This window comes from Vulpes vulpes, chromosome 2 (assembly GCF_048418805.1).
Source record: "Vulpes vulpes isolate BD-2025 chromosome 2, VulVul3, whole genome shotgun sequence".
In the NCBI taxonomy this organism is placed as follows: Eukaryota; Metazoa; Chordata; class Mammalia; order Carnivora; family Canidae; genus Vulpes; species Vulpes vulpes.
The window spans coordinates 1,366,759-1,390,680 of NC_132781.1; positions in this window are offsets into that span (position 1 = coordinate 1,366,759).

Sequence of the window (23,922 nt, forward strand, 5' to 3'; positions counted from 1 at the left end):
CGGAGAGAAGCTGGGCCCTACACCCACGTGCCTCTGGCTGCCTGGGCGCGTGCAGCCCCACTGTGCACCTGCACCTGCGGCCCGACCCCATCGCAAACCAGGCCCGCCACACCCAGGGCCCACAGGCCCACCTCGCCACCTGCACCCCAGAAATGGAGTCTGGGGGGGCACTTCTGAGGTCGCTTTATCTCCTGTTTCTAAGGGGCTGCCTCTCACCCCCGGGGCCCAAGGCCCTTCCCTTCCTGCAAGCTCGTTCTGGCCTAGCGGCACCTGCTACAGGACCACCCACCGCCAGGTGGGCCAGGGCCTCCTTGGTCTCAGGAGACCCGGGCCCAGACCTTGGCCTGCCATGTATTGAGGGGTCCCCCACCATCACGGGGAACACCGTCTAGGTGGGGATGAGATGGGTAGCAGGGTGGTCCCGAGTGACACGGAGAAGCCTGGAGGCAAGGGTGTGCACAGTGGCGGCCTGCGCTCTCCCCGCTTCTCCCAGGCCAGAACCGCCGTCGGGACGCCCTTTCCCCGCGCCCGCCTGTTCTCGCCCCGTGTTTGCGTTAAGGAGTCGGTTGACTTGCCCACAGCTCTCAGACCCCGTACCCCACTTTGCCGATCATACGGCTGGGGTGACTGTGTCCCAACTCTGATATCTGGGGAACCCTGATGGAGTGGCTGGATGGTAACCCCAAAGCCGAGTCCACCTGGATCCTGAGGGTGCGAACTTTGTTCAGAAAACGAGTCTTCGGGATCCCTGGGTGGCGCAGCGGTTTGGCGCCTGCCTTTGGCCCAGGGCACGATCCTGGAGACCCGGGATCGAATCCCACGTCGGGCTCCCGGTGCATGGAGCCTGCTTCTCCCTCTGCCTGTGTCTCTGCCTCTCTCTCTCTCTCTCTCTCTCTCTGTGACTATCATAAATAAATAAAAATTAAAAAAAAAAAAAAGAAAACGAGTCTTCTTTGCGGATGTAACTGAGGTAAAGATCTCAAGGTGAGGTCATTCTGCGCTAGGTGTGCCCTAAGCCCTATGGCAAGTGTCCTTCTAAGGGAGAGGCAGAGGGACATGTGGGGAGGCCGCGTGATCACAGAGGTCAGGACTGCAGGGATGCGGGGCAGCGAGGACCTCGTGGGGGCCCCAGAAGGGGGAGGATGGGAGGAACGATGTGCCCCTGGAGCCCTCAGAGGGAGTGCGGCCCTGCCCACACCTGCATCCTGGACCTCTGGCCTCCGGGGCTGAGAGGGTACGTTTGTGCCACGGTAAGCACCCGGTGCGTGGTCACTTGCACGGCAGCCCCAGGATGCCAACCCCGCGTGGGCCCCGGGCGGGCCGGCTCCTCGGATGCCGGGCAGAAGGCGAGCTCCTCCCCGGTAGGGCCCACAGGATGGCGGCGGCCCTGAGCGGAGGGAGTGGCCCCAGTGGGTCACGGGAGGTCGGGGGAGGTCGGGGAGGACGGGGAGGACGGGGATCCCCAGCCCTGCTCTGACACGTGGGGGGTCTCAGTCACCGTGATGCCTGGTTGAATTTGGAGGTCACCGGGTTGGAATCTGGGGCAATTAACTGGGTTTAGGCGGCAGTTGACTTTCTCTCTGGAGACGGGCCGTTCCTCCCTGACGCATCTCCCAGGGCAGCGCCACCCCACGCGCTGCTGCGAGCCACACACGCAGAAGGGGAAGCTTGCTTCTTTTTTTCCCTTTTTTTTTTTTTAAGATTTTATTTATTCATGAGAGACACAGAGAGAGGCAGAGACCCAGGCAGAGGGAGAAGCAGGCTCCCTGCGGGGAGCCCGTCGCAGGACTCGATCCCAGGACCCTGGGGTCACGCCCTGAGCCAAGGGCAGACGCTCCGCTGCTGAGCCCCCGGGGCGCCCCAGGGAAAGCTTTCTGGTAGCCACGGCCCTTGCCCTCCCCAACGTTCATTTCCCGTTCGTGCGTTCACGCGCACGCACATGCGAGCACATGTGTCCACGCAGGCACTCTGGCCTCCTGCCTTGACCCCGCCCTGGCCCCGGCCCCGGGGCACACTCCACACACACCTGCGAGGTGCACACTCACACCGGGCGGCTCCGACGCTTCCAAGGGCGCTGCCGCTGACTCCCCCGCACCCTGACAGCACCCACCCCGCCCCTGCGCAGACCCAGAGGTGGGCACCGCTGGCCAGCAGGCCTCCCTGCCGCCCAGGGTCTGGGGGGTGCCCCTGTTCCAATCGGGGACGGCACCTGTACTGGGGGCTTTGGTCTCCACGTGACCCTGCACCTCGGTGAACATGGATCGTGTCCCACCCCCCGGGGCGCCCTTGGGGCCTCTGGGATTTCAACCTCCCTGGCTCGCAGCTGCGCTCTGTGAGCCTCTGCCTTCACCTTCCGGCCGCGTCGCTCCTGTGAGTCCCCCCGCGGGGCTGCGCGTGTCAGCAGGTCCTCTTCACAGCCCGGTGACATTCCGTCGCGGGGAGAAACCACAATTTGTTTATCTGTTCTCCTACTGATGGGCATCTGGGTTGTTTCCAGCCTGGGCCTCGCTAAGCGACGTGGCCCCAGCGCAGGACGCGGCTACCACGTGCTCTGAACCTTTAAATGGGAGAAGGTGTAGTTAGTGATCTTGAGGTGAGACTACCCTGATGAGGGTGGGCCGTAAACCCGGTGACAAGTGTCCTCATCAGAGTTGGGCAGGGGGAGGCTCTGCAGAGATGCAGGAGAGGTCACGTGGTGACAGGAGCGGAGACTGGAGTGACGTGACCGTGAGCCAAAGGGTGGTGCGGGTTGTCACAACCACCAGAAGCCGGGAGGGAGTTGGGGGGACTCACGGACCGAGGGACCGGCCCTGCCGACGCCCTGAGTTCACACCTGCAGCCTCCAGAACTGTGACAGGGTGGGACGCTAACACGGGCTCCGTGGGACAGGAACTACCCGCCTGATGGTGACCGACAGGTCCGCAGCCCCGAGGACACCGATTGCGGCCGGGCTCCTAACCCCGAGCTTTCCCGGTGGCCATGGGACGCACGTCATTGGCGTCGTCGCAGTTTAGATCTTTGTTTCCCCGCTGATTAATGAGGCTGACGGATTCTACATGGGCACGCGGCCCCCCAGAGCCTAGAGTCCTGCGGACAGCCCGTTCCGGGGTCTGACCCCACTAAAAATGGTTGGTTTATCTCTTTCCTATGCCTTTGTGGGTGTTCTTTATATGTTCTGGATAGGACGCCTTGGCTGGGTGGGTGTCTGTGTTCAGACACGGGGGCCCCCCAGCTGGCTCCGTCCGTAGAGTGTGCAACGCTTGGATCTCGGGGTTCTGCGTTCAAGTCCCATGTTGGGCATAGAGATTACTTAAAAATACAGTCTTTAAAAAAAAAAAGATACACAAATGTATGGCGTGGACGTTGTCTCCGGTTGTGGCCTACCCTCTCTCTCTCCCGATGGCACCTCGATGAGCCCACATTCTTAAATTTATTGATTTATTTATTAAAGATTTTATTCATTCCTGAGAGACACCCAGAGAGGCAGAGGGAGAAGCAGGCTCCCTGCAGGGAGCCTGATGGGGGACTCAATCCCGGGACCCCAGGATCATGCCCTGGGCCGAAGACAGACGTTCCACCCCTGAGCCACCCAGACATCCCCCACATTCTTAATTTTAATGACGTCCAATCTTTCATGGTGAGCACCTTCTATGTCCTATGTAAGAAGTCTTTGCCAGTGACAGTGTCTTGAAGGGAGTCTCATTTTTATTCCAGAAGCTTTTTTGGTTTTGCTTTGCACATTGTGGTCCGTGATCCATTTTTAATTAATCTTCGTGTATGGCGTGATGCAGGGATCAAGGGTCATTTTCCCCCATCAAATCCGACCGATACGGCGCCTTGAGTGAGAAGCCCGTCCGAAGGCCGCCTTTTCTCCCTCGCGCTGCAGTGGTCTTTGTTATAAACCAGTTTGGCCACAGAACCTGGCCCCGGGATCCAGGATCGAGTCCCACGTTGGGCTCCCTGCGTGGAACCTGCTTCTGCCTGTGTCTCTGCCTCTCTCTCTCTCTCTGTGTGTCTGTCATGAATAAATAAATAAAATCTTTAAAAAACAAAATAAACCAGTTGATTCGAAGATGGGTTGGGGGGCGGGGGGTCCTCATTCTGACCCTCTCTCCTGTTCCATTGGTCTGTTTGATTATTATTGTGCCAATCATCAGGGCCTTTTGCTCGCCGCTCATGAGTCCACCCGCTGGCTGGAGAGAGGAGGCCGGAGGGCTGGCCCGAGAGCTTGTCGGACCTCCGGGCCTCGAAGGGTCCGCCCAGCCGGCTTCTCTTCACCGCGGACGGTGGCCTCCTCCTCTCCGCCCCACGGCAGTCTCAGCAGAGCCCAGGATGCCCGGGCCAGAGGCGGCCCGCGGGCCCGAGACCCAGCGTGCCTTCCGGAGGATGCCGTGCGTGAGAGTGGGGGCAGCTTCCAGGGAAGGGGCAGGCCAAGGTCAGCCCCCCTGCCACGCAGTAGTCCTCGCTGCCAACCCTCCTGTTTGGCCGCCGCGCCATCACCCTGTGCCAGACATGGGCCACTGTGTGCGCCTGGAGAGCCGGGACCTTGAGGATCTGACCCTGCACGGGGCGGGGGGACAGGGGGCAGAGTATGCACCGAATAGGTCAGCCGTAAGGCATGCTCAGAGGGAATGCGTGGAGCCCAGGAGACTGGACGGGTGTTTCGCCAGGGCACCCAAGGTGACATTTGAGCAAAGCAGTAAGGGACACGAGGGACCCAGTCATGTGGGTGTGTGGTGGGTGGGGGAGGAGAGCATTTCAGGCTGCAGGGCTGGCAGGTGCAAAGGGCCTGAGGCTTCTAGGGATGAAAGGAGGCCAGTGGGCTTTCCGTGGGTGGGGGTGGGGACAAGGCAGGGGCTGGGGCAGCCAGTGGCTGGATCCCACAGGTCGTCGCAGGCCCTGGACATTCTGGCAGGAGAGGCCAGTGGACAGCCCTGAGCGTGGGAAGCACAGCTGTGGCAGTTGGGAGGCCCCTTAGGGGAGGAGGCTGCCGTACAGGGAGAGAGGATGGCACCCGGCCTGGGGAGGGCCGGAGTTGGATTTTGCATGAATTTTGAAACTCAGAGCCGTGGGGATCTGCCACGGGTTCGGGGAGCAGAGTCAGGCATGACTGCAGTGTTGGGCCCGTGCCCAGGGGGACAGGGGGTCCTTTGCCGGGAACGGGTGCTGAGGGCCGGCTGGCTGGGGGGCGGGGGGCTCAGGGGCCCTGTGCACTGTGCTTGGCGTGCGGGAGGCTGTCGGGCAGCTGGGGGGTCTGGGGTGCTGAGAGGCCCCGCGGCTTACAGAGCAGGACCCAGGAGCCCGGGCAAAGCTCAGATGGAAGGCAGAGGTGTGGTGGGGGTGACACAGGAGCGAGGGGGACAGCCAGGCAGGTGTCATGCCCTGGTGAGTCCAGAGGAGGCCTGAGCACGTGGATGGCATGCAGCACCGTCACCAGCCACCTGGACAGGTCCCTGCTTCCCTCCCCTCCCTCTCTAAGGCTGTGCGCCAGCGCACGACACTGAACCCCACCCCACCCAGTGTGGGTTGCAGGGCCCGCTCCCCAAACTGGCCTCCTGGCCCCAACCTCTCAGCCTTGCAGGGAGGCCCCTGCCCCGAGGACCATCATCCCCTCTGTGCCCTGTGAGCCCAGCCGTGTCCCCAAGGTGCCCAGGCACCTCAAGGGCCAGTCACAGCCGGCCCTCCTGGCGGGAGAGGACGCCCTGAGGCCCAGTCAGACCTGCACTGGGGACCTGTCCCAGTGACCCAAGCAATGCACGTGATCCCTCCTCCCCTGCCCCCAGCCCCAGCCCAAGCTCGGAGGCTGTGGTGAGTGTCCCTGGGCGGCCGCCTCTGGCAGCTCGAGAGGCCACAAGCCCGGGACCACGTGCGGCTCTGAGGGGCAGTCTGGTCATGCCTCTTGGCCTCTGCTGGCCATGACAGTCCCCTCCCCGCCACCCGCCAGCCGCATCTCTTCCGTCTCAAATCTCCTTCTGCCGGGATGCCCGGGTGGCTCAGTGGTCGAGCGTCTGCCTTCGGGTCAGGCCGTGATCCTGGGGTCCCGGGATGGAGTCCCACATGGGGCTCCCCGCATGGAGCCTGCTTCTCCCCCTGCCTGTGTCTCTGTGTCTCTCAGGAATAAATAAATTAAAAATCTTTAAGAAAAAAATCTGCCTTGCTCTTTTTTTCTTTTTAAAGCTTTTACTTATTTTTTAAATTGGGGTGAAACGTACATAAAATGGGCCATTTTGACTGCTCGTAAGTGTACAGCTCAGAGGCCCGAAGCACCTTGTCGCCGCTGTGCAGCCGCCCCCACCCTCCATCCCCGGTTCCTCACTGGGTGAGGAAAACACCAGTCACCCAGTTAGGGCCTGCGGCCCTGGGAGCAGGGGACGGCGCCCCCACGAGCAGCGGGAGCAGGGAGCCAGGGCTCTGCTGAGGCCCTGGGCCGGCTTCTCCCCGTCGGGATCCCCCCCGGGCGCTCCAGCCCCCCGAGCCTCATCTGAAAACTGGGCTCTCCAGCCTCCCTCCGAGGGCGCCGTGGGAGTGACGGCCCAGCCCGCCTCGCAGAAACAGCCGGAAGGGCCAGCGGCCTCCCTCAGAACCCCCGGGCCTCCCAGCCCTTCACCCCACCTGAGACAAGAAGCCCTGGGAGGCTAGACAGGGTGGGGCAGCCGGGGACCCAAGAGGGCGGGGGGGGGGCAAGCTGGCTGCTCCCACCGGGGGAACTGGGCCCCGAGAGCTGACTGCTGATGTCCTGGCTTGACCCCTCCTGTCCCGGCGGGGGAGGGCACAAGGCTGGGCCCTGGGGAGGCCGGGCACTCACTGTCCAGGGTCCCGAAGGCCCGGGGCAGCAGCCGGCAATGGTGTGCCCCTGTCACCATCGCCCTGTCTGAGCTGCCGCGGACGGCCTGGTGCAGGGACAGCGCTGCCTCCGGGCCTCGGGGCCCTGGCCTCAGCTCACCCCAGCGGGTGTGACACATAGCCCCGTCTCCTGTCCGAGCTCCGGGCCTCATCCTGCTTCCCAAGGAGGAAGTGCCTGAAGCCTCGGTCGGGCGTGGGGCATGGGCTTCCCTTCTGACCCGGCACCTCGGCCAGGCCCCACACCTGTGCACGTAAGGGGTGCCACTGTGGGCCTGGCCGCCTCCAGAACTAGGGGCGCACAGAGGACTGGACGGGCCACCCGCCTGTTCCTCCCAAGGCCAAATCTTGGGTGAAGTCTGGGGGCCAGACCAAGTCAACCCCCACAGACAGCCCCAGGGGACCCGGTGGACGGGATGCTCCACCCACAGGTGAGGAACAGAGGTCACTTGCCAAGGCCCCGGGCTGCGGGCAGAGCCCAGGACCGCCTGACCCCAGACACCGCCCCCTGCTGTCTCCAAGGCTGCGTGGGCAGAGAGCCGGATGGTCAGCGGGGCCAGCGGGTCACAGCTGCACCATCCAATCCTCTCTCTGGGCCCCACTTGGTCTCTGCAGCACCTGGATCTGGTCTCAGATACACCTAACGCTTTTACTGTGGCTCTTCTGGCATGTTCCAGCCAGGGCGTGCTGGGCCCCAGGAAAGGGACACTGGGAAGGCAGCCCAGCCGCCCAGGTGCCCGGGTGCTGAGGGCACTAGCCCGGGCCAGCTCCCTTCCAGGGCCACACACCTGCATTCGCAGAGGAGGGGCTGGCCTCCAGGTCCGGGGGCCCCTCCTGGTTCTGATTTACATCCTATTTTCACGTGAGGTCATCCCAGACTTAGGCTGGGCCCTAAATCCAAGACAGGCGCCCTGTTAATAAGGGAAGGGCACAGGGAGGGAGCCGTCCAGGGAGGAGGAGGCAGGGATTGCAGGGAAGCCTGGGGCCACCCGGAGCTGGAACAGGCGGGAAGGAGCCCCCCGACCAGGAGCCTTCCGAGGGGCCCAGCCCTGCGGACACCTTGATTTAGGACTCCTGGCCCCCGCCACCGTCGGAGCATAAATTCCTGCTGCTTTCGGGCACCCGGTAGGTGGGAGCGAGTCCTGAGAAACGAAGTCCAGGGTGTAGAGACGTGGAGACGAGAGAGTGAGGGATGCTCCAGGGGCCCGGCGCCCTCCCCGCGGCATGGACTGCCGGACCCTGGAAGGACAGTCCCCCACTCCCCGAGTCCAGCTCAGGACCCTGACCCGCCCCCCACCCCCCGCTGCTGTCCCTGGCTGCCAGGACTGCTGTCCCCGTCCCACCCTCTGGGCAAACACGGAGCGAGCCTGTCCTCCTGTCCCCATCTGGGCCACTGCACGGGAAGGGGTGGAGGGGGCCCGGAGTGCGGGGAGGGGGGCACGGCCGGCGTGGCGGGGGAGCTGCGGCGGGAGGCTGGCCGCCCCCGCGGGTGATGGACGTGCGATTAACCTGCCTGTGGTTATGTTGGCAACTGAGCTGGAACAGGAAGTCAGCGTCATAAAGCAGGGCCTTTCAAGTTATGACAAATTCATCAAACAAATGAACCTGCGAGCACAGAGGGCAGCGCGCCTCCATGCGCGGCGGGAGATAAGGTCCGCTCCAGCCCGGGACGGACCGAGGCGCCTTCCAGCCCCTTCCAGCCCCTTCCAGCCTCTCCCGCAGCAGGTGTGTGAGGCCCCCCGCCCCCCCCCCCCCCCCCCCCCCCCCCGCCCCAGCGGCCTTGCCGCTGGATTCCAGGCGCTCACCTGGCCCGATGCTGCCCCGGCCCAGTGTGGGCCCCACGGCCCCTGGCGCCCCTGCTCCACGGAGCAGCGTCAGAACCCGGCTCCCTGTAGGGTCTGGTGGCCCCGAGCGGCGCCTCTGGGGCTCACCCACTGCCTGGCCTCTGCAGGGCCGCCCCGCCCCCCGGCCTGGTCCCCAAAAGGCCTGAGCAGCCGACACCTTCATGCTCGGGGCTGTGCTCACAGGGCGGGCTGGCTTTTAGGTTTGAGGCCCAGGATGGGTTCGTGACGGGCCTGATAGCACAGCAGAGGCTGAAGGGTGCTGGGAGGGGGCACAGCACCCATGGGGAAGGGCCCCCGGCCGCAGCCCTCTCATCTCACAGGTAGGACTGTGAGCCGGGGACGGCCGGGCTCTTGCACAAGGTCCCCGGGCCAGCACGGGCTCACGGCTGCCCCGGCCCACCGAGGACCACTCTGGCTTGTCCAGACCTGAGGCCCGGAGCGGCTGCGCATCGAGGCCGGAAGAATGAGGACAGGTTCCCTCTGGGGCTCGGGGCCGATGCTGGCTGCAGTGCGGAGGGTCCCTGGCTACGGGCGGAGCGTGCCGACGCCGCCCAGCACGGGGTTCCCGGGTCCTGCCCACAGCCACCTGTCCCTCGTCCTGGCTGAGCGCCTACTGGCCCCAATTTTTTTTTTTTTAAATATAAAAATAGAAGCCGGGGCGGGGGGCGGGCGTGTTTCTTAGCTCCGTCGGCCAGAAGGGCCCAGAAACAGTGAAGTCCCGGGAGCAGCGAGCACACCTGGTGCCCAGATCTTGGTTTCCAAATTCCATTCTCTTCTAAAAGGCTTTTTGGAGAAGTGGCGGGTTCCAGGGCTGGGGCGGGGGAGGCTCCAGATGCGCCTGGTGGGACCAGGAGGCAGAAGAGGCTGGACGGGGCTCCTGGCGGAACAAGCAGAGCAACAAAACACGGATCGGAGAGGGCAGCTCTCCCTACTCAGGGTGGAGATAATTCACGACGTAAATAAGAGAGTGAATCCAGGACCGGGACGGGAAGCAGACCTTGCGGTGTGGAAGGGACTCCGCAGTTCGAGACCGCGACTTGGGCAGCCCGCACATTAATCATTGATTCAGGGAAAAATCCACAGCGAGGTCTCTGCTGTCATTGGCACAGGCTGGCGAAAACAGGATGTTTACACTCAGCGTATCTCCTCGCTAATTTTTTTTTTTTTTACTAATCATTGCTTATTAATTTTTAAGTTCAAAGTACGAAGTAATTAACCTTCCGGTGGAGAAACCTGGCGGACGGGACCTTAGCCCAGGTGCCAAACACCGATACCACCTGCGCTGGGACGAACAGACGTTGCACGTTGCCCAAGGTGACGCGTCAAGCACACCGCGTCATTCCTGGGACATCCTGCTGGAAGAGTAGACGTGGGACCCGATGAGGAAGAAGCATCAGACACACCCAAACGGAGGGACATTTCACAAAATCAGCGGCCTGTACGCTTCAAGAAGATCACAGTCACGAAACAGAAAGGCCAATTCTGAAGATAAAGTTTTATTTATCAGGTTTTTCAAGTAGGCTCTACACCCAACGTGGGGCTTGAGCTCACGACCCCGAGATCGAGAGTCGCACACTCCAGTGACGGAGCCCACCAGGCATCCCTATGGATCACATTTAAAAAGTTTTTATTAAAAATAAAATAACATAAATAAATAAATAAATAAATAAAAATAAAATAAATAAAATAAAATAAAATAAAATAAATAAAATAAATAAAATAAAATAAAATAAAATAAAATAAAATAAAATAAAATAAAAAGTTTTTATTGGGCAGCCCCGGTGGCTCAGCGGTTTAGCGCCGTCTTCAGCCCAGGGCATGACCCCAGGGTCCTGGGATCGAGTCCCCCATCGGGGTCCCCGCAGGGAGCCTGCTTCTCCCTCTGCCTCTCTCTATGTCTCTCAGGAATAAATAAATAAAATCTTAAAAAATTATTTTTATTATCATTTTTTTAATGATAGTCACAGAGAGAGAGGCAGAGACATAGGCAGAGGGAGAAGCAGGCTCCATGCACCGGGAGCCGGACGTGGGACTCGATCCCGGGTCTCCAGGATCGCGCCCTGGGCCAAAGGCAGGCGCCAAACCACTGCGCCACCCAGGGATCCCAAACTTTTTAATTTGAAGTAAAATTGACATACCCCACGGCACTATTTTCAGGTGCGCACGTTACATTTGCTACAAGACGGTGGCCACTCCACGTTGTTCCCGTAGCGACGCCACACTCCTTGTCGCGCTCGTGTCTTATCCCCGCTGTAGCCGCGGGGTCACCCATCTCGTCCACACCGCGGGTGACCACCGGTTTATGCCCCATACCTGCGAGGCTGTTTCTGGCGTGTGGTGTTCTGTGTGTTTTGCAGGCCCCGCGCGGTGTTTGCTCCCTCTGACTTGCTTCACCCGGCAGAACGCGCCCCAGCTCCACTGCCCTTGTTGCAAACGGCACGATGTCATCCTGTGTTGTGGCGGGGTGACACTGCATCGTGTGCGTATGTGTGTGTGTGCACGTGCCCACGCACCACTTCTTTATCCGTTCATCTGTCCGTGGATCTTTGGGTCGTTTCCACGCCCTGGAGGTTGCGGATAATGCTGCGACAAAGAGAGGAATGCACGAGCCTTTCGGAATCCGTGTTTTGTTTTCTTTGGACAAGTACCTAGAAGTGGAATTGCTGGACTGTCGGGGGTACGTCTGTGTTCGGTGTTTTCTGCAGAGGGGCTGCCCCAGTCTGCATTCCCACCAGCGGTGCACGAGGCCTCCTCTCTCTGCACCCTCGCCAACACTTGTTGTTCCTTGTCTCTTTGATTCCAGCCACGCTGACAGGTGTGAGGTGAGATCCCGTTGCGGTTTTGATTTGCGTTTCCCTGATGATGAGTGATGAGGAGCATCTTTTCATGTGTCTGTTGGCCATCTGGATGTCTGCTTTGGGAAAGTGTCCATTCAGGTCCTCTGCTCATTTTCTAATTGAATTATTTGGATTTTTTTAAAATATATTGAGTTATGTGGGTTCTTTTTTTTTTTTTTTTAAGATTTATTTTTGAGGATCCCTGGGTGGTGCAGCGGTTTGGCGCCTGCCTTTGGCCCAGGGTGCGATCCTGGAGACCCGGGATTGAATCCCACGTCGGGCTCCCGGTGCATGGAGCCTGCTTCTCCCTCTACCTGTGTCTCTGCCTCTCTCTATCATAAAGAAAATAAAAATAAATCTTTTATTTTTATTTAATTTTTTTATTTATTTATGATAGTCACAGAGAGAGAGAGAGAGGGGCAGAGACATAGGCAGAGGGAGAAGCAGGCTCCATGCACCGGGAGCCCGATGTGGGATTCGATCCCGGGTCTCCAGGATCGCGCCCTGGGCCAAAGGCAGGTGCCAAACCACTGCACCACCCAGGGATCCCTCATCCTCCCCTTTAAAAAAAAAATAATCTCATGGGATTATTTACCCAACATGGGACTCGAACTCATGACCTTGAGATCAAGAGTCACATGTTCCATGGACTGAATCAGCTGGGCGTCCCAGAGTGAAGAAGCTTTTTATTTTCATGTAGTCCCATTTGCTTTTTTTTTTTTTTTTGCTTTGCTTGTCCTTGTCTGAGGAGACAGATCCAAAAAATACCACTAAGGCCAATGTCAGAGAAATTACTAGGTTTTCTTCTAGGAGGCTTGTGGTTTCAACTCTTACATTTAAAGCTTGAATCCATTTTGAGTTTATTTTTGGTTATGGTGTAAGAAAGTGGTCCAGTGTATTACTTTTTAAAAATATACATATTTTAACCTATTTTCTTACATTTTTATTTGTTTAAGTAATCTCACTTTTAAAAAAAATAGGTATAGTTTAAAACTTTTTCTTAAATTTTTATTTTTTTAGGGCAGCCCTGGTGGCTCAGTGGTTTAGTGCCGCCATCAGCCCAGGGCGTCAGGCTCCCTGCATGGAGCCTGCTTCTCCCTCTGCCTGTGCCTCTGCCTCCCTCTTTCTCTGTGTCTCTCACTAATAAGTAAATAAATCTTTAAATAAAAGTAAAATTTAAAAAAAAATTATTTTTTTAAGTAATGGAGTTCTAACTCATGACCCTGAGATCAGGAGGTGCATACTCTGCCCACGGAGCCAGCCAGGCGCCCCCAGTGTATCACTTTTTAAATTAGATTTTGGAAAGCTGACCCTTCTGTCCTCCAACCTTTGGGTTGCCTGATGGGTTGGCAGTGACATCCCGAGTTCCAGGGTGTGTGCAGCCCCAGATCAGGCTAGTGAGCCTGGAAACCCCACTGTCAGCTGGTTGTGCCACACTGAGCAAGCCCCTTTTTTTTTGGCCTCGGTTTACCCGTGTGCTCGCCATGCTTTGCCTGGCCTGCCTCCCGCCCTGAATTCCAACGCGCTGACCCTGCCCAGCAGACCCACGTGTGGAAGGCAAGCTTTCCCGGGCCTAAGTGACAAAGCCACAGAGGAAGACTTGAATCCCAGATCGACAGATGCTAAGGAAACATGACAACGAACCAACGTGTGAGCCCGGATTGGATCTGGAGCTCTCAAAGACATGTTGGGGGGCAATCGGTGACATCTCCTGGGGCTCGTGGGTGAAGAGCAGTGTCGCATCGATATTCCTGTCTTGATTTTGATCGTGATGCGGTGGCTACGTGGGAGCCCGTCCTTGTTTGAGGAAATACACAGTCAGGCTTAAGGGGTGATGGGCAACGTGTCTACGACTCACTCTCGGTGATTCAAAAAAGTTGTAAAACAGTAGAACAAGGAAAGGTGGTAGATGATAATACTTGGGGAATCTGGATGAACAGTACATAGGAGCTCCTTGCGCTATTCTTTTTTTTAAAAGATTTTATTTATTTAAGAGCACTTGGATGGCTCAGTGGTTGAGCATCTGCCTTCGGCCCAGGGCGTGGTCCTGGAGACCCGGGATCGGGTCCCACATCGGGCTCCCTGCAAGGAGCCTGCTTCTCCCTCTGCCTGTGTCTCTGCCTCTCTCTCTGTGTCTCTCATGAATAAATAAATAAAATACCTTTTTAAAAAAGATTTTATTTATTTATTTGAGAGAGAGAGAGAAAGAATGCATAGGGGGCAGAAGGAGAGGCAGGCCGCCTGCAGAGCAAGGAGCTGGACGCCACACTCGATCCCAGGACCCCAGGACCACAACCCGAGCCGAAGGCAGATGCTCAACCATCTGAGCCACCCGGGCGTCCCTCTTTGTACTCTTCTAACAACGTTTCTGTAAGTTTAAGAGGAAAAAGTTAAAAAAAAAAAAAAAAAAAAGAACCCCGCCCGTCCGAGCTGCAGACTGAGGCGGCCGAGCACGAAGCCGCCGAGGGCGGAGGTAGGCAAACTGTCCTCCTGGCTCAGTGGCCGGAAGGCAAACAACGGGATCAGAGGATGAGCAAGACGCGCCAGCGTCCTCACCAAGGACACGCAGGAGGCTAAGCAGCGCGTGAAATATGTTCAACGTCCTCATGTGCCGGAGAAATGCAAGCTAAACCGCCGTGAAATGCCCACCCGCACCTCCCAGAGGGGCTCTGGTCCCGCGGTGGCGGTGGCGGTGGCGGTGGCGGTGGCGGTGGCGGTGTCTGTAAAAACTAAGCCCACGGCTCCCTTCCGCGGGGCCGTGTTCGTGGGCATTACTCAGAGAAGCGGAGCCCCGCGTGCACGCGAACCCCTGAGCACGATCGTCCGCCGCAGCTTCGTCCCTAAGGGTCAAGACCAGGAACCCGGCCACCGGACCCCCGACAGGTGGGCCTCCCCCCGGGGACACTGCTCCGCTGTGCTTGGGGGAGCTCCCGGGAGTGACGCCGAGGCCCAGACGTCCCTACTCTCTGACCCCACTGACGTGCCGTTCATTGGTGAAATGACGAAATCCGAAATCCGAGCTGACCCCTGTGCTGACAGGGCTGCCCTGCCTCTTACCGTGATGCCGCGATATCGTTTTGCAAGACGCTGGCACAGGGCGGACTGGGGAGAGGGTCAGTGGGATCTCTCGGGGCTATTTCTGACAACTGCACGTGAATCCATAATCATTTCAAAATAAAAAGCATAACGACAGCGAACCATGATGTTACGTGCGGGTGTGCGTGCATCTGACGTGACTTCACGTGATTGCTAAGTATGTACCGTGGCGCACTGTCGTGTACATTTGCATGCACGAGTCCACTTTTAGGTGTCTGGGGAACAATGCTGGTTCCCGCGGCTCCTCCACAGCCTCCAACTGGAGTCACTGGTGGCCCGGCCGGCAGGTTCCCGTTGGTTCTGGTCTTGTCAAGCCCACTCCTAGGATCCGTGAGCAGATGAAGGGCTGGTGCGGGGGGCAGAAACCAAAGAGGGGACCCTGCCCGGGGAGCTCACCGGCTGCGGGGGCCAGAGGCGAGGCCAAGCACAGGCAGCCACCAAGGCCGCACCCGGGGACCAGAGCGCACCTGCCGGGCTCCCGTCTCACGCCTGTCGGGGACCCTCGCGGGTGCCCCGCTCAGGTCATAGCCCGCGCCCAGCAGGCCGGGGCCCACCCCCCTCACCTATCCGCCGGCTCGGCTGGGGTGGGAGTGCTGATCCCGACCACTCACACTCCCGGCTTGGAAAACCCGGAGAAAATGACCGTGATGTCTGTGGGAGTGCGTGTGCCCCGGGGCCGCCTCACGCGCACTGAGCGAGCCTGTGTGCGAGCTGCCAGGCCCCACGCGGAATGAAGACACCAAACGTGCTGCCCCGGGTTCCTGCGCGCCCGGACTGAGCGCCGCCAGGCTGCCCCGGCCTGGGGTTTCCCTCGGGCGGCCCGACCGGAGCTTCTGCGGCTTTTCCAGCGGGCAGGCGGGTGTCTGAAAGCAGCAATGCTCGCGCCCCACTCCGCGTGGACACCCCGTCCACCAGGCGGTAGGTCTGTGTCGATTCAGGGCCGCCTTGCCCACGGGCTTGGCTGGGTCCAAAAAGACCTGCAGCTTCCACCTAACTCTCGGGGTCCTGGCGCCCCAGGCTGCCGGATGGTGGAGAGCCCAAGCCCCGAGGCGACACCCCAGCTGCTATCCACTGCCAGAAACAGGAGTGCAGGTGTTTCCAGAGGATTCCAGGCCCCCGGCCATTGGAGTCACCCCCAGCTGTCTTTCCAGCCCAAACTCCGGGCCTCGTGGGGACAAAGCAGGACCGGCCGTGCCTGGTCCAAACTCCAGCTCGCGCACCGTGTGAGTGTGACAAAGCGGAGGTTTCAGCCCTGAGTCTGCGGATGGTCATGCAGCATTAGTGACCGGAAGAGGGCAGGTGCACCCCGTGGCGAAGCCTGAGCAGACCGCCCGGGGGTCCTCCCCCCCCCACGTCAGGAGCACCTGCTTCTGTCCTGTGGGGCGCCTGGATATGCGGCTCTTCCCTCGGACCTGTAGGCCATCTGTACCCTTCCACGTGAGCTCCGGGAGCCCCACCCGGGGGAGGGGTGCCCACCACGCGGTGCTGCGGACACAGAAGAGGAGGTGGCTGAGGATCTGGGAGGCGGGGGGGGGGGGGGGGGGGGGGGGGGGCGGGGCTGGGGTATGAATCCGGCCCTTCTCAGCAGCAGGCATGGAAGATCCAGCCCCCAGGGTGGCCCTCCCGAGACAGCATGCAGATGCAGAGAGCCCGGAGCTGAGGGTGCACTGGGTGGCGGAGAAAGGGAGCCCGGGAGGACAAGAAGGGGAGGAAGGAGGGGGCACAGGAGAGCGATCTCTGCCCAGGAGAGGCGCAGAAGTGCTGTCCACGGAGCTGCCCCAGGAGGGAAGGACTCAGAAGCCGTGGGGAGCCTCTGCAGCACTGCCCTAGCCAGGAGGGTGCAAGCAGGGCCGTGGGGGTGGATCTGAGAGTGTGCGGGCCTCCCCCCCGCCCCCCGCAGGCCACACCCCAGGCCCAGCGAGCCGCCCACGAGCCCAGAGCCAGCAATTTAGCAAGCTGACAGGGGCATCTCGGGCTGAGGAATCCAGCGGCACTAAATTAGGGCCCCACTGTGGATGGCTTTGGGGGTTTTATTTGTTTTTTTTTTCTTCTAGGAATTCATCTTATTATATTTTCCAGAGGAACTGGTTCCAATGGCTCCCAACCAACCCCCAAATAAAACAGAAGCCCCCGAGTAGACTGCTCTTTCCGGGTGCCCGGCTGAGGAGAGAGGGAGCTGGTGACAGGGGGGTGTTTGGGGCTGGTTTGTCGTCGATGATGCGGTTTACTTTCTGGGGGAGAGAATCCGTAGCACGTTTATACACAGAGAGAAAAGCCAGCAGGGAGAGAAGGGTGACAGGACGCAGCAGGGATGTCACTGAGGGAGTGAGGGCCCTCGGGGTGATCACACACACGCACACACACACACACACACACACACGGAATGAGAAAAGGGACCAAAGCACCAACAAAATAAAAAAGAAGTCTAGGGACGCCTGGGTGGCTTAGCAGTTGAGCATCCACCTCTGGCTCAGGGCGTGACCCCGGGGTCCTGGGATCGAGTCCTGTGTCGGGCTCCGTCCATGGAGCCTGCTTCTCCCTCTGCCTGTGTCTCTGCCTCTCTCTGTGTCTCTCATGAATAAATAAATAAAATATTTTTTAAAAATCTAGATTATTTTCTAATGGGAAAAAAAAACTAAAATTGACTTCAGAGGAAGTAGAAATAACTACCGGAAATTGGCAAGATGGTCAAGAATCCACCCATAAAAATGTCGCCAGGCCCAAATGGTATTGAGGCAGGTTCAGCCCCATTGTCACGGCCCAGGTAAGAAGCGTATATGGAGACCCCTGCCCAGCGGGGAAAACAGGGCTCTTGCTGGCCCTTCCACAAACCCAAAGTGGAAAAAAACCAGCAGAAATCTGCTTCAACGTCCTGTGTTCTTTTATGGACACAAATGCAAAGACCTTGGCTCAAACGTTGGGATGGTTTTGTTTTTTAATAGGCTTCCCCAGCTGAAACTGAATTTGTTCCTTTTCAGTCTTTCTTGCCTTCCAATGATGCACTCAGGCCCTACATTTTCAGTTATTCCTTGGGGATGGAGCTCGGGTTTTGAGATATAGTAGCCTCATTGCTTCTTCATTTATGCATAGTTTACAGTTGCTGTTTGGATTTCTGTCTTTAGCCAAGAGTTGTTCAGAAGGGTGTCCTTAAACATCCAAGTGACTAATTTTTATGTAACCTTTTTCCTCTTAATTTCTAAATGATTTCATCATAGTCAAGGAATGTGAACTGCATGATTTCAGCTCAGTTGACCCATCAGATTTTTTTTTTCAATTACATAGGCTCCACGCCCAACGGGGGTTTCAAACCCACAACCCTGAGATCAAGAGTTGTGTGTTCCACCAACTGAGCCAGCCAGGTGTCCCATCTATTAGAATTCTGTTTTTAAATTATTAATTTATTTATTCTAGAGGTAGGAGGGGCAGACAGAGAGAGAGAGAGAATCTTGACCAGGCTCCATGCCCCACATGGAGCCCGACATGGGGCTTGATCTCAAGACTCTGAGATCATCACTTGGGCCAAAATCAAGAGTCGGATGCTTAGGCAGCTGAGCCAGCCAGGTGCCCCAATCGATTAGATTTCTTTTGTGGCCCAATAAATGGACAATTCTGTGACTGGTCCGCTTGTGTGAAAATAGTAGAGCTTCTGTTCATCCATCACAAAGTTCTATTATAGAGATCTGTTGGATCGCATTCGTGAATGGTGCTTTTCGAAGCTGTCATATACTTGATTGTTTTTTGTTCACCGGGTCTCTGGGTGTCTGAGAACGCTGTGTTAAGATCTATGTGCAGATCTGTGTGCACTATAATCTTTTAAAAGATTTTATTTTCAAGCAATCTCTACACCTGATGCGGGGCCAGAACTCACAGTCCTGAGATCAAGAATTGCGAGCTCTACCCACTGAGCCAGCCAGGCGCCCCCTATAATTTTTTTGCTCTTTGTGTTTTGAAGGTGTGTTGGTTGGTTTATAGCAATTCGTGATTGTTGTGGCAGACTGTGTGCCTTGAAGACGGGGGCGTCCACGTTACCTACTGTTGGCCAAGGAGATGTGGGCAGACACGTCTAAGGACTTCTCCTAAAAATAAAAAGGAAACTTTGTCGAGATGAAGCTTTACCCCTTGGCCCTTCCCTCTTCCTCATTTTTGGAAACAGGATGTAACTAGAGGCGCAGCAACCATCTTGCCACCATGAGGACACGAGACACATGCTGCCAGCAGGCGGAATCTGTGCCTCTGACCATTTCCTCAGGTAGCTCTCTTAATCTTGGACTGCCAACATCTGCGCTTTGCCTCATGAGACCAACAAACTCTGTGTGTGCAGGTCACTAATAAGTTTTATGTTATTTATTTTTTAAAATATTTTTAAGGTTTTATTTATTCATGAGAGACACAGAGAGAGAAAGGCAGAGACACAGGCAGAGGGAGAAGCAGGCTCCCTGCTGGGAGCCCAGGACCCTGGGGATCACGACCTGAGCTGAAGGCAGATGCTCAACCACCGAGCCACCCAGACGTCCCAAGTTTTCTGTTATTTGCAGCCAAACAGCTACGGAACAGCTGACGCAATTGGCGCGGCTCTGTGGCGGCTGGACGTGAAATGCGGTGGCCTTTGGGGGGTCTCTTCTGTGCCTTTTGCCTTGAATTCCATTTCTCTCACTAATATCGCTACATATGTTCCTTTTTGTTAGCATTTGATTCAGCATGTTTTCTGTAATCCCATGAATTTTTCTTTCTTTTCGTTGTGGTAAAATATACATGCGAAATTCATCATTTTAACCACATATAAGTGTAGGATTCCGTGACACGAGGAACATTCACAATGCCGTGCCACCATCACACTGGTCTGGCATTTTAAAATTTTGAATCGAAGCACAAAATACATACAGACACGCACCTATATTAAATGTGTAGCCTACTGGGGCGCCTGGGTGGCGCAGACGGTTGAATGACCAACTCTTGGTTTCGGCTCAGAGCATGATCGCAGGGTCTTGAGATCGAGCCCCACACTGGGCTCTGCACTGCGTGGAGTCTGCTTAAGAGCCTCTCCCCCTGCCCTTACCCCTGTGCTCTCTCTCTCTCTCTCTCTCTCAAATAAATACACCTTTAAAGGAGTATATGTGCAGCCCTACAAACTCCCGTGTAACGGTCACACCGCGCACCCCACATGCAGATCAAGCAGCCGCACATTTGCCTGCTGTCACCTGTGAGCCTCCTACATTTTCTCTGCTCGTGCAGCATTTTCCTTCGGGAGGGCGTGCAGGGGCAGGAACTCTGTCTCGCACTGACTGGCGTCACCAATAATGAAGTTTAACATTTCACACGGCAGACGGGGCAAGCACCGGAGGTCCAGCAGTGTCTCCCAGGCCTGGGGTCCTGTGCTCCGACTCAGAGGTGGGGAAGGGCCGGCTCTGTCCTGAGCCTGGTTGCAGGCTTCCCACCCAAAGCCAGTAGGACCCAGGGGGAGACCAGAACATCTCCGGGAGCGCGCCCAGAAATAATGAGCTTGTCCTGGAGCACGTGTCCCTTTGCAGGCGTTCACACCCACCCCACCCGGATCCGCCTTCAGCAGCAGAGTCACCAAGATTGGCCTGGACTCTTCTGGGCACCTTAGGGGTCTGTGGATCCCTTCTCAGAATAAGGCCTTAAAATACAGGAAACACATACGATTATTATAGAAACCAGTTATATTGGAATACAATCACCAAAGTCTATAGGGCTTGTGTATGTTTTGTAGGTGTGTGTATTGATATATTATAACAATCAATATGTGATATTTGAGCATCTTCATTAACACATTACATCACTACAAAATTTTGGAAGTACTGGTGGACAGAAGCAGTATTTCAGGGGTGCCTGGGTGGCTCAGTCAGTTGGGTGTCCGCCTCTGGCTTGGGTCCTGATCTTGGGGTCCTCAGAGGGAGCCCCGCATTGGGCTTCCTGCTCGAAGGGGAACCTGTCTCCCCCTCTGCCTGCAGTTACCCTTGCTCATTCTCTCTCTGTTGAATAAATAAATAAAATCTTCTATTTTTTTAAGATTTTACTTTTTTTTTTTTAAGATTTTATTTCATTTACTCATGAGAGATACAGAGTGAGAGAGAGGCAGAGACACAGGCAGAGAGAGAAGCAGGCTCCATGCAGGGAGCCCGACGTGGGTCTCGAGCCCTGGTCTCCAGGGTCAGGCCGTGGGCTGCAGGCGGCACTAAACCGCTGGGCCACCGGGGCTGCCCAATAAAATCTTTTAAAAATAAAAAAGAAACAATATTTCAAGGGGTCTGCAATAATTGTAGCGTGGTTTGAGGGAGTGTCATTGCAGTCAAGTTGTGTATTCATAACCCGAGGCAACACCAAGTTGCAGTTGGGAATGAGAGAAAAGATGGAAATAACTGTCCCAGGCAGCCCCGGGGCCTGGGACTCCATCCAGGAGCTTCCCGCCTGGGCTCTTTCCATGGGCCCCGGTTGGGTGTTGGGGCCAGGCACAGGTCTGGACTTTGAACTTTTTTTAAGTATTTAAGTATTTTAAGTATTTAAGTTTTTAAGTATTTAAGTTTTTTTAAATATCTTTTTTTAAGATTTTATTTATTCATGAGAGAGACAGAGAGAGGCAGAGACACAGGCAGAGGGAGGAGCAGGCTCCATGCAGGGCGCCCCATGTGGGACTGGACCGTGGGTCTCCAGGATCACTCCCTCGGCTGAATGCAGCCGCTCAACCTCTGAGCCACCCAGGCGTCCCTGGACTTTGAACTTTTATTTATCCCTTTTATTTATAAAGTCTCTGCCTTTGAATGCAAGACTTTAACTTCTTCACGTTTATTGTGATTCCAGTGTACTGAAACCCAGTCCTGTGATCTAGCCTCACGTTGCCATTTGCAGGTTTCCTGCCCGCACCCCCCACCCGCCGTCCCCCTCCCGCCTTCATTTCCTGTTTCTGTTGGATTCGAAATTTATCTTTGTTCTAATTTTTTCTTCTAATGGTTTGGAAGTTCTTGTGGCTTTTTTTCTTAAATCATATTTCTATTCACCTAGTGGTTACTTAAAATTTTTAGCATTCATATTTGAACTTACCTTTCCCTACCCATGTCGAGAATGAGTCAGTATCCCGATTGTCCACAGGATTAAGACACACTTTCCAGCTTTATTTCCCTCCTCCTCTCCCCACCCTGCTCAGGATGAGATCATCTGGATTTTCCTCCCAGACTGTTGAGAGTATTTTCCAGCACGAGTTCCCCGATAAAAATAGTTTCACTGACTCCTGTAGGCCATGTCTTCCTCTTGGATTCATTTTTCGTTTTGCTAGAGCATATAATCTAGTAATTATGTCAGATAGTATTTGTTGGAAATAAACTCTCCGAACACTTGGCATGACCCAAAAAAGTGTTTGTTTTTCCTCCCAGCTGAATGGCTGTTAGGCCTGGCAGAGAATCATAGGCTCAAATAATTTTCCCTCCAAACTGTGAAGGTGCCCCTAGATTGTTTGCAATCCAAAGTTGCTGATGTCTGACATCAGGCTTATCCTTTTCTTTCTTTTTTTGGAAGTAACATGTTTTCTTCCTCCACCGCCCTCCCCCGCCCCCACTGGGAGCTTTTATTTGCTCACTTTGTGTTCCAAAGTGTTGTCATGTGTCTTCTTGGGTCCAGGGCGGCTTTCCTGTACTCTTCACTGACGGAGAGCATTTCCCCTGGTCTCTGTCCTTTGGAATTCCACTTAAATAACTGGATGTAGGAAACTGTGAAATCATTTTTCTCGTTTCTTAAATTTTCTTCCTACATTATAACTTTTTACCTTTCACTCTGTGTTGTACAGAATTCCTCAGCCTGACGTCCCGCCTCACTAGTTCGTGGCTCAGCCGTTTCTAGTCCGCTCCTTGGCCTACCTATCGAGTTGTGGTTGCTCGTCTCTTCATTTTTTAAAAGTCACCTCTATGCCGTACCTGGGGCTCGAACTCACCACCCTGAGATCAAAAGTTACATGCTCCACTGACTGAGCCCACTAGGCGCCCTTGAGTATTTTTTTTCAGCATTTTTTTATTTCAATGTCCAAATTTTTTACACCCCAAGATAGTTGACTTCTGGAAGGTATCTTTTAATTTTATTTTATTTTTAAAGATTTCATTTATCTATTTTCCAGAGAGAGAGAGAGAGAGAGAGAGAGCACAACCAGGAGCAGAGGGAGAAGGAGAAGCAGGCTCCCTGCTCAGTGGAGCAGGACTCGATCCCAGGACCCCAGGATCATGACCTGAGCCGAAGGCAGACACTTCACCGACTGAGCTCCCCAGGCGCCCTTGGAAGGTATCTTTTAAAACTTATTTTAATTTTTTTTTCCACAACAAACATGTCTTTGTTGTTTTTTCCTCTGAACATAAAAATAATACATTCTTGTAAAAATCTATGATACCTAAAATTATCAAAAAGAAAAAGAAACCAAACATCATCTGAGACTTTGCTTCCTCAGATGCTGTTTTTAAAGGATAAAAATTCTTTTCTCCCTGATGGTATTACCGATGATGTTTTAAACATTCTACGTGTTCTGGAAACTCTTGCTTCTTCATGTGTTAGTGCAGCTAAACTAATGTTACACGTACACTCCGCACGTAACTGCTCACACCCGTTAGAAGCTTCTGTATCTCTCACCACCCGCCCAGGGCGAATGTTCCAGTCGGGGGTGTTCCACCTGTGACACGTGGCTTCCGCGGTCCCCCTGACTGTCCCCGCTCCGGCCGAGGGAAGGGGAATCATGGAAGAAGGCTCAGAGGAGGTCTCCGTGCTAGTCTGCAGCTAACACACGTCGCTCCTCGCACATGCTGTTGGGCAGAACTAGTTACCCGGGGAGCCCGGGAACGTCGAGCATCGGGGGCCCGTGCTGGACGCGGACACATCTGCCCTGGGGCCTCCAGAGGTCCAGCAGCGCCCAGGCTTCCCCCCCATCTCGGGGCGGGGGGAGGCGCCCACCCAAAGCCCAAGTCTCTCACACGTGTGCAGCCTCCCACTGGGCCCAGGTGTGCATCCTTCCTGTCCACCTGACGGTCTAGCTGTCCGGGGACCTGTCCCCTGCCCCCTCCAACCTCATCCTCACCGGATCTTTGCTGCAGCCCCCCCCCCCCCACCGTTGGCCGAGCTGTCTTCCCTGAAGGCCCGGGAGCAATCGGGGTTCCTGCTCTTCGAGGTCTAAGCGCTTGGCTCCCGTCCAGTGGGTCCCCGGCCCCGGGGCCACTCTGCACGCTGACCCTCGCTTTTCGCTAACGCCACAGCGAAGCAGCAGGCACCTGCCAGCGCGCGCCCGGTTCCTAGTCTGTCACTGCCCCCATTTTCCC